This window comes from Rana temporaria, chromosome 1, assembly GCF_905171775.1.
Source record: "Rana temporaria chromosome 1, aRanTem1.1, whole genome shotgun sequence".
In the NCBI taxonomy this organism is placed as follows: domain Eukaryota; kingdom Metazoa; phylum Chordata; class Amphibia; order Anura; family Ranidae; genus Rana; species Rana temporaria.
In genome coordinates this window covers 118,011,710-118,028,151 of record NC_053489.1, presented here as the reverse complement: position 1 = coordinate 118,028,151, position 16,442 = coordinate 118,011,710, and positions in this window count along the sequence as shown.

Below are 16,442 nucleotides of genomic sequence, written 5' to 3'. Positions count from 1 at the left end.
CCTACTTCATGTGCCACCATAGGAAGGCGCTTCCTATGGTGACATGCGTCTGAGCTAAATCCCCAAGATGCACTCTGTGTATCCATTGACACAGGGTGTGATTCGACTCTGCACCCTTCCCCCTCATTTCTGAATTTGACTGACAGCAGCAGGAGCCAGAGGAGAGGGAGAGAGTAAGCAGCGATGCTGCTCTCAGGCACAGAGCAGGACCAAGCTTGGGCTCAGGTAAGTATTTGGAAGGGCTAGGGGGAGAGAGCTGACAATTGTTTTTTTTTTACCTTAATGCAGAGAATGCATTTAAGTGTTACTAAACCCACAACAGTAAAATCAGTGGCCCGGATTCAGATAGGAGATACGACTGCGTATCTCCTGATACGCCGTCATATCTCTAAGGCCGGCCGGTCGTATCTATGCGACTGATTCATAGAATCAGTTACGCATAGATATGCCTAAGATCCGCCAGGTGTAACTGTGTTACACCGTCGGATCTTAGGCTGCAATTCCAGGCTTACGGTTACGTGGCTTGCGTTCGGCTTTTTCCGGCATATACTTACCCCTGCTATGTGAGGCGTATCCTATGTTAAGTATGGCCGTCGTTCCCGCGCCGAGTTTTGAATTTTTACGTTGTTTGCGTAAGTCGTTTGCGGATACGGATGGGCGTAATTTACGCTCACGCCGAAACCAATGACGTCCTAACGACGTCATTGGGAGCAATGCACGCCGGGAAAATTCACGGACGGCGCATGCGCATTTAAATCGGCGCGAGGACGCGCCTGATTTAAATACTACACTCCCCCTAGCCGCGGAATTTGAATTCCGCTGGGGGATTTATGATACGCCGCCGCAAGTTTTGAGGTAAGTGCTTTCTGAATACAGCACTTGCCTCACAAAATTGCGGCGGCGTAACGTAAATCAGATAGCCCACTCTGTATATGTAAGCATGCTTTTTATACTCACTGTAGAACCTAAGGGGTTAATCCTCTGCATTGTGTAAAAAGGCTGTTTGATTTTGTCTTCTCTGATCCTTCCCTTCTTCCACTGTCCCCAATTCATCTCCTGATAGTACAGAGCCTTTGGGGCACTCTGCACATTCTCAGTGTGGTGTGTATTGCTAGAGAGTTTCTTTTTTCCTGGCAGAGTGCATGTGATCAGCACAGAGCCAATCAGCATTGTCCAGACAGATGGTCAGGGGTCCTGCAGCCTCATAGGACAGTCAGAGTAGAATGAAAACTTCTGCTGCAAGCTTTAACCAGTCACTGATAGAAGCCACAAGACTGTTAATGAGAAAATGTATTTAGCAGTTTATGTTTACTAACATAATTGCATTTACATGTTTTTTTGTACTGAGAGAGACCAGATATAGTGAATGCAGGATCCAGGGTTTAGTAACACTTTAAGGTAAAACAAGTCAGCCTTCACAACCACTTTAAATTCACTGGTTTATTGCAGAGGTTAGAAGATGTGCCCGTGACATCAACTGTGCTGCTAAAGTAAATAAATGTGGACCATTTAGGAGAAAATTATTGTACCTACAGGTAATCCATATTATAGGCTTACCTGTAGGTATAAATCATAAAAAAGGGCTTTACTACCACTTTAAGAGCAACAGCATTCATGTTGTGAAATGAGGTAGCCTGGGAACATCAGCCAGCTGAGTGGGTAAAACCAAGTAGTCCTTTTATTGGTGAATGGGGTACTCTGTTCCGTCAGGATCTCTTTCGGGGAATCATGTCCCAGAGAATATATTAGAATATTCCTTGGCAATTGCGCCTGAGGAAGTCTCCCTCATAGGAGCCACCTCTAAATACCTGGTGGCATAATTGAATACCATGAGGATGTATTGGTGGCCCCGAGCTGTTTCCACTAAAGGGCCTATTAAATCCACAAAAAGCTTGAATGGTATCACAATGATTGGTAAAGGCACTAAATGGTTTATAAAGTGTGACATTGGTTACGGTCAGTGGGTAGGTGCGACATGAACTGCAATATTGCTCCACCACCATGGCCTGTTGCTGGGCCTCCATGCTCTGAACAGGGCTTTTATAACCTCCTCCATGCTGCCTTCTGAGGTTTGCAGCAACTGTGCTGCCTTGACTCAGGACATGCAAGAGTGGATGCTGGCCCTCAGCTCTGCTTCCAAATGGCTTTCCAGCTACAGTTGCCTGCATTTGAGCACCAAATGTTATAAGAGGTAGCCTGGGAACACTAGCCAGGTGGGTAAAATCAAGCAGTCCTTTTATTGGTATCTCCTAAACAAGTAAACTCAAGGAGCTTTCTTCATTCAAAAACAAAGAAAAAAGTGAACAGTTCTGGAACAAAAAAAACGTGCACATCACAGGCTCACCACCAATCTCTCAGTCCCGTACTGGGTTAGGGTTCCTCTGTGTAGCAGGATGCTGGAGTATTTTATTATATATATATATATATATATATATATATATATATATATATATATATACAGTACAGACCAAAAGTTTGGACACACCTTCTCATTCAAAGAGTTTTCTTTATTTTCATGACTATGAAAATTGTAGATTCACACTGAAGGCGTCAAAACTATGAATTAACACATGTGGAATTATACATAACAAAAAAGTGTGAAACAACTGAAAATATATTTCATATTCTAGGTTCTTCAAAGTAGCCACCTTTTGCTTTGATTACTGCTTGGCACACTCTTGGCATTCTCTTGATGAGCTTCAAGAGGTAGTCACCTGGCGCAGCACCCCATCACTCTCCTTCTTGGTCAAATAGCCCTTACACAGCCTGGAGGTGTGTTTTGGGTCATTGTCCTGTTGAAAAATAAATGATGGTCCAACTAAACGCAAACCAGATGGAATAGCATGACGCTACAAGATGCTATGGTAGCCATGCTGGTTCAGTATGCCTTTAATTTTGAATAAATCCCCAACAGTGTCACCAGCAAAGCACCCCCACACCATCACACCTCCTCCTCCATGCTTCACGGTGGGAACCAGGCATGTAGAGTCCATCCGTTCACCTTTTCTGCGTCGCACAAAGACACGGGGGTTGGAACCAAAGATCTCAAGTTTGGACTCATCAGACCAAAGCACAGATTTCCACTGGTCTAATGTCCATTCCTTGTGTTCTTTAGCCCAAACAAGACTCTTCTGCTTGTTGCCTTTCTTTAGCAGTGGTTTCCTAGCAGATATTCTACCATGAAGGCCTGATTCACACAGTCTCCTCTTAACAGTTCTAGAGATGTGTCTGCTGCAAAAGGTGGCTACTTTGAAGAACCTAGAATATGAAATATATTTTCAGTTGTTTCACACTTTTTTGTTATGTATAATTCCACATGTGTTAATTCATGGTTTTGATGCCTTCAGTGTGAATCTACAATTTTCATAGTCATGAAAATAAAGAAAACTCTTTGAATGAGAAGGTGTGTCCAAACTTTTGGTCTGTACTGTATATATATATATATATATATATATATATATATATATATATATATATACACTGATACCACAGTATCAGGGTGCTGGACAGACCGCAGAGGTCCAGCAATAAGTGTTTTAATTACTAGAAGGTTCACCTTGCTCATAAACTTTCAACCACTCCATTGTACCTCATTGACACAGATGCTTATTCCTTCCTGCTGCCTTTCAAGACCAGTCGTTGTAGTCATGGCATGGAGGTTCTTCCCTCCCAAAACTATTTGAAAATCCGAAGTTCCTGGGTCCCTGATAAGAACTTTTCAATTAACAATTGGTCCTCTCTTTCCAACTGGATAACCCTGGAGCTCCTCACCCTGAATGGATGAAAATCCCTGAATACTCAACCAAGTCTTCAAGCTTAACGGGATCACAACTCAAATGTTGGGGAAATATACCTGCTATTCAGGAAACATTCCTGGTGTCCTATACAGTATGTTTTTGTAGAATTAAGTGAAAATTGGTAGCCTTTTTTTGTCTTTGTATTGTATTAGTATTTTATTAGTATCAACATGAAATATGCCTTCTTTTGTCAAGAAGACATGCTTCATAAGATCTCTGTAAACTCAAGTTTCAGAATATGCTTTGTTGGAAGGAGTGATTTAGCACCTGAAAAACTGCTCTGTAAGGCCTAGTTCACATTAGTGCGATGGCAGACATCGCATGTGATTTTTGCCGCATTGCTGTGCAGATCACATGAGATGTCTGTGCGATGCACACCTTTTTTTTGTCCGCACCAGAATCAAATTGCGTTGGGAGTTCTCATCCAATCGTGCTGCATTTTGCAAACTGATTTTGGGGTGTCGTTAACTTAATCTCGTGAACAGGTTTTCAATTAAGATGATTTTCAGCGGATTTTCAGCAAATTCGCTTTGAATTTGCACCGCATCTAGTGTGAACCCGGGCTTTAGGGTTTCCTACAAATCAGTGGCTTTTGATGACTGTGTCTGTAGTGCACAGCTGTCACAGGGCCACTCACATTGTTGTGTTGCTGGAATTTTCTCCCCATTTAGGAAGGAAGTTACAGTGCATGGTTGGGAGTGTAGTCCCCAGGGAAAGCAGTGCTGTGCAGAAAAGATTGTTTGGGGGTAAAATTTCAGAAGAATAATGTACTGGGAGTAGAAAAAGGACTGTGAGACCCGCACTGCTGAGTTAGTCTCACGTGTAGAGAGAAAAAAGGATTGTGCTGCATGGAGCTCCTGGTAAAGCTGCTGTATTGCCTCGTACACACGACCGGTTTTCCTGTCAGGAAAAACCCAAAGTTTTTCCCGACGTGATTCCTCTCCAGCCTGCCTTGCATACAGACGTTCATGCCAAGTCCCGCCCGGTCAAAGCATGCACGTTTTTTTCTCTTTGGAAAAGCATACACACGAGCGGTTTTCGCAACGGGAAAAAGACCGCCGGGAATCACGACGGTAAAAAAGAGAGCTGGTTCTAATTTTTTTGCAAGCAGTTTTCTCGTCGGGAAAACTGCTATGGAGCATACACAAGGCCGGTTTTCCTGACAAAATGCAAACATGACAGTTTTCCTGTCAGGAAAACCGGTCGTGTGTACGAGGCATTGGATGTTGTGTTGCTGCGTAGGAACTGAGCTGCTACACCTGCCCAGAGGCTGCTGGAGGGACTGCTGAATGTATGCAGAGGACTGTTCCCTGGAGCAGAAGGACCCATGAATGCCATGGATCATGGTTGGTGAGGGGTAGTTTCTAATTTCCCAGCCCAAGTATGACTTTGCTGAAATTGTGGTGTCCAGATCTGCATTGCTGTAGGACTGCAAGTCACATGGTGCTGCAAGAAAGAACATCTACACACAGAACATCTATTGCTTTTTGCAGGGTCACTGCCACTGCGTTTAGGACTGCTGAAATCACTGTCAGAGCCACAAGAGTTAGCTTGCCTGTGTATCCATTGTTTTGGATATTCATGAGAGGTAGGAAACTTCAGAGTGGTTAGAGATCTTTTTATACTTCTGTTTAAACAGTGCCACTTCTTACCGGGACCCCCATATCCAGATCTGTTCTAGGGAGTGTTCGCCTTTTATAATTACAAAGCTTTGTTTAGAGCACTCCAACATAGTACTGGTCCTAATGCAGGCCACTAACAGTTATTTATCACTAGTCAGTGGAAGAGCGGTGAGAATGGACTATCGTATAGCCTTTGTATATCTCCCGATTTTAGGGCAACCCCCAAAATCAGGGTCCCAGGATGTAAAAACTTGCTCCCTTCATCCTGGTTTTGGGTAACCTTTATAAGTAGTTTTGAGAATATTTAATTTAAACTGTTGAATTGGTGCAGCTGTTATTTGCTGGGATTGCCATTGTTTGTTAATGTTATTTGCTCTGCAGGGTATGGTCTCGGAATAAGAAACCATTTTTTCAGCCTTGGCGTATCAGACAGTGCAGTACTGCCTAGAGAGGGTCGATAACACCAGGAACAGGGGATTCCAAACAACAATGACTCCTACGGGTGTAAGTGCTATATGTACAGTCATCTGGTGTGAACATCTTTCAAGTGACCACACTCGGAAGTTGCATTATGTCTTGGGGTGGTCTCCAAGGAGCTTAAAGTGGAAGTAAACCCATCGATGTAACACTTAAAAAAACTGTTAACATTCCCGGCATGCCGGGAATGCTAACTGCACATTGGTTGTGCTCTCAACCAAACTGTCAAACCATCCAATCGCCGGTGTCATAACTGATCACATGTGCAGCTTCATGGCAGTTGAAGATTGAACAAAGGCCAAGATGGCAGCTTCCTTTGCTGAAAAAGATAGGAGGGTTTACAACCACTTTAAAGCGAAGCTCCAGGCTCCGGCAGAAAAAAATTAAAAGTCATCAGCTACAAATACTGTAGCTGCTGAATTTTGATACTAGGACACTTACCTGTCACAAATCCAGCAGTGCCTTCACCGAGCCGATTTTTCACAATAGCTCTCCACTGTGCATGCGTGGAGGAGGAGGGGGGTCAAACAAATTAATGAATATATAATCAATTGGTAAAAAAAAAAAAAAAAAAAGTCCTCAATCAAATATAATCCTTTGTGATGAAAGAAAAAATAGTACACACAGTCCAGTGAGAGAATGATGACTCCAAAAAAAGATCCAATGCAGCAAGACATATGAACCATCAATAACACAACTTGTATTGAACACAGGTGATCCAACAAAGTGTTTAGAGGTCAGCCACCACACCCCAGTGAAATGGATACTCACCAGAAATTATGGCTGCCATTACAGCAGCATACACACCCAAAGCGGAAGTCTGTCATCCAGTGAAGAGTGAACTCACTAGATATGTCCAGAGACACTTCTCATCATAATATAACTATCATAAAAAAAGGCTCACCAGGAGCCAGAAGTAATCTTCATAGCATAGTATGTTTATTATGGATGCATGTACACATTAAAAGAAAATAGCATCAAAGTCCTTACATTGAAAGCTGCTAGCCGGCCCGAAATCGAGCAGCGGCATGACATCAGCACTAGTATTTCCTCTCTGACATATTTTGTCCAATAGGATGTTATTAAGGGGTCAGCTGGAAGTGGGAGTGGTTACCCATCAAAACTAGATACTCACTCCCCCCCTCACCCTGAAAGGTGCCAAATGTGGAAGTGGAGGGGGGGGGGGGGCAAGAGAATCTCCCCAGCTTCATGCAATATTCCCTTCCTATATTTTATCATTTCAGCCCTTTGGTATGTTCCTTGGTCACTTCTGCTTCTAATCCTTGCATACAAGTGCTTCTGGGATAAGCACAGCACTGTGGCTGATACTGCAGGTACACTCTAGTGCCTAGCCCCAGTAAAACCCATACCTGACCTAAAGGGCCTGATATAAATTTTGGGGGAAAACCCCATGCTGTTATTTTTTTTTACATTGTCCCTTTGTTCATATTCACCTGTCACCTGAGGATTCCTAAATGTGCACAAGTTACTGGTTGTTAGTGTAGCTGGGTGCCAGCTGGCTGTGTGATTCTCCTCTCTGCTTTCCTCCCTCATACCGCCCACCCATGCTAGTAGCAGTATTAAGCTTATCAGCATTAAAGAGGAAGAATGTTTCAGCCGGCTTCTCTCCCCTCTCTCCACTGCAGCTGACAAGAGCAGCTCTGTGTACCATCCCCTGTCTCGCCCTTGCCCCCCCCCACCTCACCTGGCTGCAAAGGCCCCGAACCAATTTAGAGGAGGGGAGAGAGCTTGCTGTGCAGGCATTCTGGGAAATGTAGTCTTGAAGGGGCACTGCACACACAAGTCAAGTAGAGGAGCTACAGACTTTAACTATATATACGGGTTGAAGTGATTACACCAGGACCATGTTTGCAGCTGCAACCATGATACTGGCATCAATCTTTCCAGCTGGCAATTCTCTTTCTTGGTAAAAGTAATCCGAGCAGCTATACTCTCGCTTGATCACTTTTGCAAGCAGCTAAAGGTGGTCCAATTTGAGTTCTCAGTTTGTATTCACTGGCAAGAGTGGAAGGAAAGGAATTTCCCACCGCTCTTCTGTGAAGATACGAACCATAAGTGATGAGGATTTCATCACTGCCAGCTTTGGTTTGTTTACTTACAAGCCATTACCGGCTTGTACAGCATCTGACCAAACAGATCTCAGTTTGATTAGATGCTTTGGAGACCAGAGAGGTGTGGGGTCCAATAGACCCCAGATCTCTCCAAAAAGAGAACCTCTCACAGCCCATGTTATCACAAGGGATGTTGTTTATCCCTTGTGATAGCAATAAAGTTAATTCCAAAAACAAAAAGGTACAGTGTAAAAAAAAAAAATTATAAACTTTTTTATAAAATAAATACAATTTTCTTAAAGTGCAAATGCGAACACACATATAGGTCCCGCATGCATATGTAAATCACTGTGAATGTAAGAGCAAAAGCAATAATTCTAGTTCCAGACTTCCTGTGTAACTCTAAACTGCTAAACTGTAAAGGCTTTTAAAGCATTGCCTATGGATAATTTAAGGTACCATAGTTAATGGTCATTAAAGTGTAATTTTCCCCAAATTTGGGTGTAAAAAACATAAAATAATTGCAATACCCACAATTGTTTTCTCTAGGGCCTATGATTCTATTCTTTTAATTTGTATTCTGTTCTGTTTTACTTTATTATATTCTATTATTTTCTACTCTATTATATTCTTTTCTCTTCTATTTTTTTCTCTTCAGAATTTGATTCGAAAATGATTTGAATTCAAATTAGATTAAAAAAACTATTCTAATTTCATCCGGAATTTTGTTTCATTATTTTGGATTCATTTAAATCCGTTAATATTATAATAGCGAAAATGAGTCAGAATTTCAATTCGGAACTAAACGAACCGCACAAATCTACTTCACACTGCAGCTGGAGGTTCGCTCAGCCAAACACCCATTCATTCAGGTGTTCATACAGGAATTTCCATAAACACAGTGTTTTATTTCTCCTGCTAGCCAAATGTCCTTAACTTATAGTGTAATGGCGCATACACACGATTGGAAATTCCGACAAGAAAACCGTGGATTCTGACTGAATGTTGGCTCAAACTTGTGTTGCATACACATGACCGTCAAGACTGTGGTGACGTACAAAACATACGACAAGCCGAGAGCAATGAAATTCAATAGGCAGTTCAGCTCTTCTACGAAAGAAGAGTGCAAAGAAAGGCCCAAAAATGCACTGCCGGCGCTTAGTGTTGCAAAAACACCTTAAAGTGACTCAGTGTAAAGTGAGAATAAATACCATAAAAATATATATAAATAAAATAAGAGAACACCGCAAAGTGCAAGTGGTGTTGTCTATAAAGCAGCTGTTTCAATAAAACGGATATAAAACCATTTAAAAGGATGTGTAAACAGGTATCTAGAAGACGTGAACTGAAGTTCAAATAGATAAACAGCGCTATTGGATTGTTGAAACAATCCAGAAAAATAATAAATAAAAGCCAGTAGGTGCAGTTGGTGTAAGAGGTGATCAAATCAGAGGTCTATGCGCACCAAAAACAACTCAAAAAAGGAAACACCTATATGTGTGGTTAAACGCACCCAACTGGGGTGTAAGCCTACCACATTACAGTGAAACAACTCTGTAGTTACACCATCTGATCCTCCAGGTATTGGAAAGGCAGACCACGTCTCAGTACAGCAGCATGAAAGAGAAATAAGTACAAATGATAGTGCAATAATGTCTATATGCAACTGGCTAAGACAAGTGTTTAAACCTAAAGAGAATGCCCGTACAATATAATACTGTTAAGCAAGCAATTAAACAGTAAAGGTTTCACCGCTGTCACCGCCGTTTGATATCCTCCAGGGGCCGCGCTCGTGCTATGCAGGAACTGCTGTAGCAAGTGCTGGGCTGTGGTTGGTAGTAGGTTAGGGCGTGGCTACTAACGGCGCTACACACACGGATACAGACTGCGTTCCACCTGCGCTCCACCTACTACCAACCACAGCCCAGCACTTGCTACAGCAGTTCCTGCATAGCACGAGCGCGGCCCCTGGAGGATATCAAACGGCGGTGACAGCGGTGAAACCTTTACTGTTTAATTGCTTGCTTAACAGTATTATATTGTACGGGCATTCTCTTTAGGTTTAAACACTTGTCTTAGCCAGTTGCATATAGACATTATTGCACTATCATTTGTACTTATTTCTCTTTCATGCTGCTGTACTGAGACGTGGTCTGCCTTTCCAATACCTGGAGGATCAGATGGTGTAACTACAGAGTTGTTTTACTGTAATGTGGTAGGCTTACACCCCAGTTGGGTGCGTTTAACCACACATATAGGTGTTTCCTTTTTTGAGTTGTTTTTGGTGCGCATAGACCTCTGATTTGATCACCTCTTACACCAACTGCACCTACTGGCTTTTATTTATTATTTTTCTGGATTGTTTCAACAATCCAATAGCGCTGTTTATCTATTTGAACTTCAGTTCACGTCTTCTAGATACCTGTTTACAGTTCAGCTCTTCTGCTTGAATCTCATGTTTTTTTGCGCATTGGAATTGCATACAAACGAGCGTATTTTCTGTCGGAAAAATTGAGAACTGCTCCCAATCTTTTGTTGGTGGAAATTCTGATCCTATCGTGTGTACGCAGCTATTTTCTCTATTGGTTAATGTTCTTTAGCTCTTATGGTCAAATATTTTTATGGCTATTTTTCTCTTAAATAAATGCTAGAAATTTTATATTCACCCTTCGAAAGTAGAAACTGACATTACACACGTTACAAACATTATGTATATTATTTATTACGTTTGCACAAACAAGACATACGCAAAGCAAGTTTTTTAAATAGACTGTTTTTTGATTTAGTATATATATTTATATAATCAGCAAATAAATACATTTTTTTTTCTTGTGTGTATTACTTATAATTCGTATTATTGCTAAATTTAATAATAAAACTTTAACAATTGTTTTCATGTTAACAACATCCTGTTCCCTATATCTAATGACATTTTAAGACAACTTAAATTCCAATCGTATCACATCTTTCACGTTATCCTTAAGCTTTATCATTTTTTTGTGTTAACAAATCAATCTTGTTACCTATACCTAATGACATTTTAAGATAACTTTAATTCCAGTCATATCACATCTTTCGCATTATATTTATATTCAGGAGAACGTACAATACAAGTTTAGTCAATTTTTACAGGGACTATATACAGTTTTAATTCCTACAGGATCATTTTCTTAACTGTATTCTACTGTTACCTTAGATTACTGCCAACCACTCTGAGAATTCCACTTTAGCTTTGTGCCCATCCCTTGGTAATCCTGTAGTGTGTTTTAAAATGGAACAATATAATAAATGCAGTTTCCAGCGGATGCACACCAGTAAAGAAAATGTGTTATATATACTCCATAGACTCACAGTTGCAATAACAATAAATGATTATAGTACACCAAAAGGAGAAGTCACAGGGCATCATCATTATATCAGAGGGGGGAAAAAAGTTTTTCTCAGTGAATGTAATGGTCAGAGGTAAAATTAGCCCAATATATGTAATACATACTTTATACAATGTTTTGGGTGTGCAGCAAGGTGCTACTGCAACTAATAAAATAATAAAAAATACCAATTATTATTATTATTATTATTATTATTATTATTATTATTATTATTAATAATAATAATAATAATAATAATAATAATAATAATAATAATAATATCAATAATAAGTAGACAACAAGGACGTGTGGTGGGTATAGTGGCTGGTGAGGCACTGGCTAATATCAGAGTCAGATACACACAGGTTGTATACGCCATGAACATTAGAGCAAGAGCAACAATTCTAGCACTAAACCTCCTCTGTAACTCTAAACATGTAGGGCCAGATCCAGAGAGAATTGGATCCGCGCAGCGTATCAGAGATACGCTACGTCGCCGTACCTTACCTGGCGGAATTTCGAATCCTCAACGATTTCGCGCCGTAAGTTACGGCGGCGTAGTGTATTTCTGGCGGAATTCAAATCGGCGATCAGGGGGCGGGTTTCATTTAAATGAAGCGCGTCCCCGTGCCGAATGAACTGCGCATGCGTCGTCCAGAAAATTTGCGCAAAATTACGTTGCAACGACCTCATTTTTTGAACTTAGTCGTGAGTTACGTCCATCCCTATTCACGGACGACTTACGCAAAAAATACCCGACGCGGAAAACAACGCAAACTCCACCCAGCGGGCGCCAAAGTATTGCATCTAAGATTCAAAGGCGTACGAAGCCGTACGCCTGTCGGATCTTACCCAGATGCTGTCGTATCTTGGTTTGAGGATTCAAACTAAAGATACGACGCGGGAAATTTTCGCTGTGGATCTGCCCCGTAATCTGTAAAAATGTGTAAAGCGTCACCTATGGAGATTTTTAAGTACCGAAGTTTGGTGCCATTCCACCAGTGTGTGCACTTTTAAAGTGTGACATGTTAGGTATCTATTTACTTGGCATAACAATCATCTTTCACATCATACAAAGGTGTCTTAACGGACACATTACTGAAAAGTTATAACTTCAAACCAGTAATCTTACAGTACATAGATAAATATTAAATAAAAAAATATTATTTTATAACATATATGGCATGATAATATATTATTTAGCTTGATTCAAACAGTACCTTTTCAGCAGCAGCAGATTCTCATTCTTCCTCTTAACTGTGTGACAAAAACATGGAATTATGTGTAAATCTTATACCCATAAACCCATGTTTTTCCTTCTATTTAAGAGGGCTGGTGCTGGAAGGGAGCATTTGTCTTTTTCTATGACACTGCAGTGAGGAGAGCCTCCACTTCAGCATTTGTATTGGATAGATGGTTTCAATGGTGCTTTACCATTTGTCCAAGGCTTCAAGCTGTCCATTGAGCTCAGTGCGTCTGACAAGAAGTGAGAGGCACTGTGAGCTCATACTCTGTCTGCTGCAAACAGAGTGTGTCAGCTTGTATTTAAACCGGGCGCTTTGTATGTAGCTTCTGACAGGCTGCACAAGGAGCCCATATGTCCGGAACCATAGGTCCCTAAATTTTGACCAGTGATGGGGTAGGACTTCAGCTACATACCTCCCAAATTTGGGGTCTCTGTGACCCAAGGTTGTCTAGCTACGACCCTTGAAGCTCAATTGTTTGCCTCACCTGCCTTCCCTGACTTTACAACCCTGGTAGACAATCAATATATTTTCCTAACAAGATGGTAACAATTAAGATAAAGGGCAATACCCCTTACAACAGAACCCTCTACAACTGATGAACCAAAAGGAGTAGAAATGTTATTAAAATCAAGAATCCACTACTGTATTAGCATAATGATCAGGACTATTTCAAGTTCACCTGCAAGCAAGGAATGACACCTAAAGTTAAACTCTGGGCCATTTCATTTCTTTTTAAAAAAAAATCTTATAGCCACGCTCAGGGCTGCAGATAAGGGGGTACCATCATTCCTCTTGTGGGGGGCCCAGGCAGCAAGGGTAATCTTATGTGGACAGGGAGGGCGATCAGTTTGGGGGGAAATTATAGGAACTGATCCCCTGTATAGCTCTCTCTGCAGCAGCTAAAAGCTGGCTTCTACTCCTCTCCCTTCCACTGGATTTCAGCTACTGCAAAGAGAGCCACACAAAGTATTGGTTTGTGTAATGGCCCCCTTTTACCATAAGAATCACCCCCCCTTCTATTCCCTGTCCAACGCACTGACATTATGGCTGCTGTAATTCCATTATTTTATAGAAAGGAGCCGGAGTTTCTGCAGATTACTGTCTCTCTTGACTAAACAGACCAGGCAAAAGTCTATGCACTGCATTATGGGCTATTCTTTTGTTCTGGCAGTGAACCTCCAAACTTTTAAACCTAAAGTTCACAATTTATGAACTTTGTAAATGCAGGGGGTTCACCATCAACCCATGGCAGAGAACATGAACCCAAAACCAGTTCCTGAGCAGAATCACAATACAGTATGTTTGTTCAATATACTGTATTACCATTAATGCAAATCAGAAGCAAAAAAAATACAGCTTTACAGAAGAAACAAAATGTTACTCAAACCCAAAGATGTTTTGAAGTGAAAATATGTTATAAAGCTGCTTACTGAACAAACAATTTACAGATTTTAAAGAAAGAAACTAAAATGGCAGCTCCCTCTCCCTGGGAATTATGATATTCAGTGTAGATAGGTCAGAGTTAAACTATCTACAAATTCAGAAACATTTTATATTGTTTATTTTTTAAAGAAATTAAATCATTTTCCATCAAGACCTTTGAGAATATGTGGTTTTCCCAAGGCATCAATATGATTTTGCCAATAATGTGTCAAAGTATTTTATGTATCTGTCATTACTTAAGTAAACACCCTGTTTGTTTTAGAGTTTAGATTTTAGATGGGGAATATATTTTTTCTGTGAATGTGTGTTTTTCATAGGCAAATTTAAGAAAACCTCCATGCTAAAAAAAAAAAGAAAAAAAAAAGAAAAAAGAAAAGCTCTCCTTAGGCTACATATGCAGAAATACACAGAAAGAACAGTTGAGAAGGTATACCCTAATTTTTAATGTAATAGGGTAGGAATGTTATTAGGTAGTTCCAAGGGAGGTCAGGAATTAGATGATGATTTTTAACTTTGTATGTATAATTCTATGCATCATGTGTTTAATACTCTATGGGGATTGGCCACAGTTCAGTATAAGTAGGAAACACACACATATCCTGATTACCCTCCGGAAGAAGCTGTCAGACTGATGAAACACATTTGAGTGGAACCAGGCTGTGTGTGTGTGTGTGTGTGGGGGGGGGGGGGGGATCGGCAGCATTCAGCAGTGTATTGATCAGCGTCTCCCCTTGCAGTGTGGCCAGCTAGATGTAAAACAAAGCCAGGACCAGTGCAACGATTTTTGTCTACTTAGGCAAAAGTGCATTTTAATGCCCCCTGCCCACCTGGAACCCCCTCCACACCATCCTCCTGCCACACCAACCATTGTGACAGGAGGGCACTGTGACAGGAGAGGGGTATCTGGGTAGTGTGACAGGATGGGGCCAGTGAGACAGGAGGGGGGAAGTGGGACAGGAGGTGGGCAGTGGGAAAAGAGGGGGCAGTGAAACATGTGGGGGCAGTGTGAAAGGAGGGTAACAGTGGAACAGGTGGGGGCCAGTGGGAGAAGAAGGGGCAGTGTCACTCTGATCACACACCTTGTGAATGACCAATCCTCCCAGGTGAGAAGCAGTGTGACAGAAGGGGTTGCAGTGGAACAGGTGGGGGGCAGTGGGACAGATGGGGACAGTGATACATTTTGCACAGTGTGACACGTGGGGGGCAATGTGACAGGAGGGGTGCAGTGTCACTCTTATCACACACCTTGGGAGTAACCAGTCCTCCCAGATCTCACCTATCCTGCAGCGGCTCCTTCATATGATGTCAGTGTATGTAGAGGATCTGGTGCTAGGAGTGGTAGCTGTGTTCCAGACAGGCAGGAGAAATTCTCCGGCAGCAGCTACAGCACAACAGAGCGTGGGGGTGCTCCCCCACCCTGACCTCCTCCTCTTCTTCCTCATCCTCCATGGGCCATCTTCCAGCACCCCCTGGCCTGACCCACACAGCACATCACCCACTATTCCTGATTGCTGTCTGCATAACAGTTGGCCCCAACCGCTCCCTGGCCAAACCTAGATCTGCCCACCTCTGCATCCTTGCAGGTGTGCTCTGACAGAGGGACATGCAGACCGCCCCGCCTGCCTGCTGCACTATCCATGCTTTGACAGCAGCCTAGTAAACTGCAGGCAAACTTAAACTTCCATACTGTGCCCTCTCTCCTAAGTGGAACAGCATGGGATTTTTTCTTTGCCTGCTGGGGGGCACAAAAGATAGGTATTATAAAAATCCTAATCCCCAGCAAGTGACTGAGGATCCAGATTTGATCATGTGTTCTTGATGTCTAGGCAAAAGCAGCCAAAAAACAAGGAGGACCTTGAGTTGCACTGAAAATAACACAAGAGATTACTGGAAAGCAGTGGTCATTATATCTGTCTGAAAATGACCTCAAGGATTGGTGTACATTGATATCTTCAGAAATATACAGCTGACAGCTTTAGGGCTACTTTAATGAGGCCTTTCAGTGGCAGATCTCTGTAAGACTTCTACCTCTTCTGTGAAGGTCACCAGAAAAGCAAACCCACTGATATATCTATTAACTGAAATCTATGACAAAGGAAATAACGCTTGGCTACACCATAGTTACCAACATTTTATGATAATTTCCTGAGACATTTTGCAGCTTAACTAATTAATCTTAAGATTAATGAGTGATACTTTCATAGAGATTCAAAGATCACTAACTCATCCATAATATAATCACTTCTGAATATAATCCTTTTTTTTTATTGTGAACGTCAGACTTCAATAAGCATACATTTTAAGGAAATTGTAGATATGGCAAAAAATAATACTAACATGGATTTTATTAATTAGGCAGTGTACATGAGAAAAGGTGAAATTTCTAAGGTCTAAAATGAACAAATCTTAAAACTAG